Source organism: Fukomys damarensis, unplaced genomic scaffold (assembly GCF_012274545.1).
Source record: "Fukomys damarensis isolate Sample0158 unplaced genomic scaffold, DMR_v1.0_HiC HiC_scaffold_2, whole genome shotgun sequence".
Classification (NCBI taxonomy): domain Eukaryota; kingdom Metazoa; phylum Chordata; class Mammalia; order Rodentia; family Bathyergidae; genus Fukomys; species Fukomys damarensis.
Window position 1 is genome coordinate 35,676,187 of NW_022900914.1, and position 2,779 is coordinate 35,678,965.

Here is a 2,779-nt window from a genome sequence, read left to right on the forward strand (position 1 = left end):
CTTTAAGTACTATGGTTCTAGGACTGGCCAGATCGAGTCTGATTTCTAAGAGTGAGCATATTTTTGCTGTGTTTCTACAAGTCCATAAAGCGCTATTGGATTCACATGGATAAATTCTAATGGACTCTTTCTGAACAGATTTGTCTATGTAGAAAATAATGCAGAATATTTTGCTTGAATTCAAATGAAATTTGCATTAACCTTTGTAAGTGGGGAAGCATAAAGAAATAGCACAAGAGGTTTGTAGATATACCAGACCAGAAGATTGTTTGCTTATGAAAGCTGTTGAGCTATTTATTTGATCCACACCACACACATTTTGGAGGCATTGAACTGAAAGCATAATAGACCCTAGGGTGTGTGTGTATTCTAGAGAAAGAGAGAGACTTGCATTCAAATGAGTGCATTTTGTTTAATGTATGTTTTAGAACCATACTTGAAAAGTACTCTATGAAATTTCAATTTGATTTTGTTGGGTCATTTTCATTTAGAACTTAGTAAAAGCTAAACTGCCTAATGAATATTTAGTATACCTGAGACAGTTCAACATTTTCAAACCTGCATTAAATTGAAACATCAAAACAAAAATATATTATCTTTCAAATACTTATTGGTCTTTTCCTTTTTGTGCCTCCTAAATAAAAATAGTCTAATAGCTGGAAATACTGGTATAAAATGAAGAGGGTAATGAGTAGGAAAAGAGAGGTTAGGAAGCTATAATCAATTGTGAGCTTCAATGCAATCATAAACCATGAGAGCTAAATAAGGCCTATCTCTGCCTTTGCCCTTTCCTTGTAATAATGCACACAGAGATTTTTAAGTAATATAAGCTTGAGATAAAAATTGCAAAGTTCAATTATCTTAGCAATGAAGCATTAGGGAGGAAAAATGGATATGTTTGAATAAGTGATAAGAGTAGAAATATGACAACATAATGACATTTCAGTAACAAAAATTAATTTACCTTGGATATAAAAGGGTAGGTTTTCCTCTACTGATTATTACTTATTTTTTTTGGTTTAGTTTAGTGAATTGTAAATCTTTCCTGTTGCTCTGGCAATTATGTATTCATTTGAATTATGAAAATGATTACCATAATATTTCAGCCTCTAGGGAGCTATAGACTTTTCCATCATTTAAAATAAAATTTTTCTGTTTTGGGAGGAGCAGGGAACTGAGATTGACTTATATTCATTTAAAAAATTTTATAGAAATATCTGTAATTTAAATTTGATGTGATTTAAATATTCTCTGTTGAAAAATAATTAACTTCTAAGTATGTGCATATTTTCATGTATGTGCACATGGTTATTTGTGTTTGTGTGAATACGGAATAACCAACTTATTTGACTAAACTTTATTTCCTTGGACTATGCAGAAATTGAAAAAATAATGAGTTATTAAATTGAGGAAAAAATAGAAATAGAACAATGAAAGACTTCAAAAAGAGGGCATTTCCCTATGGGGCTGTTCTTAATTTAATCCTAATTAAGGTGTATTGAGAAAGGTGTGCAGCAAAAATGGGAAAAGAGTAGCATGTAGTATTTCTTTGTATATGTACAGTAGAAAAAATATTGGTAAATTCTGAAGAACAAAGGTATTGTAAATATTGTTCTAGAATAAAAGCTTAAGATTAAGAGATAAAACCAATTTGAAAGCAAATGGAATATAACCATTTTCTTTGCGTTTGGTTCCATAAATAGGTATGAACTTTTGTTTTAATCAGTCAAGATGCTAAATAGGAGGTTTTCAGAATATATTATCACTGTTTCTCAAGGAGATTTCCTACCCTAATCAAAAGACTGTGGGGAAGGGGGGATTTCCCATTGTGTGTATGGCAATCCAGAAAGAATGTCTGTATAGAAATTCAAAGAATTAATACTTCTAGGAGGCACCAAGGCCAGTACTTCTGCAGGCTTCATTCACTTCTCCCAGTATCATCTTACTGTGGGGCTTATGGATCACTTCCAGTCACAACTCGTTGAAGCCACATCCTTCTTCGGCTTGTCTTCTGTTCAGCATTAGTCTAAGATCCTATTTCTAAATATGTTTTTGAAAAGACCTCACAGGTTTGATGGAAACAGAATCATTCACGGTTCCAAAATGCATGAGGATTTCGTGGTCAAGGATGTTGGCAGTTCAGTTTCTGCCCTTCTTTTTCAAGCTCTTTTATTACTCCCTGAAAGCTATGTTCATTTATACTGATTTCTCCTGCATTTTTCTGGTTTTCCTTCTGAAATGATCCTCTTGAAGACTAAAATCCTTCAGTGTTGGAACTGGTACTTTAAACTTCATTGGTGTTATCCTGCTCCTTCAGAGCTCAGCAGCCTTTGCAAATAAATTAGGCTATGTCAGATAACATACCCAGATTTTGGTGTTTGAACATGCTGGATGGTCCCTTTTCCCCAAATCAAAACAAAACAGCAGTAAACCTGGTCAAGCAGGATCCAGCACCTGGCAATCCTCCCCTGTGAAGTACTTCTGGAAGTCCTCAGAGAGGTCTCATGGGTACAAGAACAAGTCTGTGCCTGTTAGCTGCTGCGTACCCGTCTCCATTGCCACTGGCCAGCTGCCAGCAGTGACACAGGTGCTCTGCCACAGCACTTCCAGGAGCTCCCCTTGGTGCCTGTTGTAGAAACTCGGGTTTTCTCAATTTTGTTATTTTGCCTTCATTTATTTAGTTTACATCAGTAAACAATGGCAGTATATAATGAAGTGCCAATTTAGTTTAGCTAATCCTAAAATTGAGCTTCTGCATTATGGATATATATATATATAT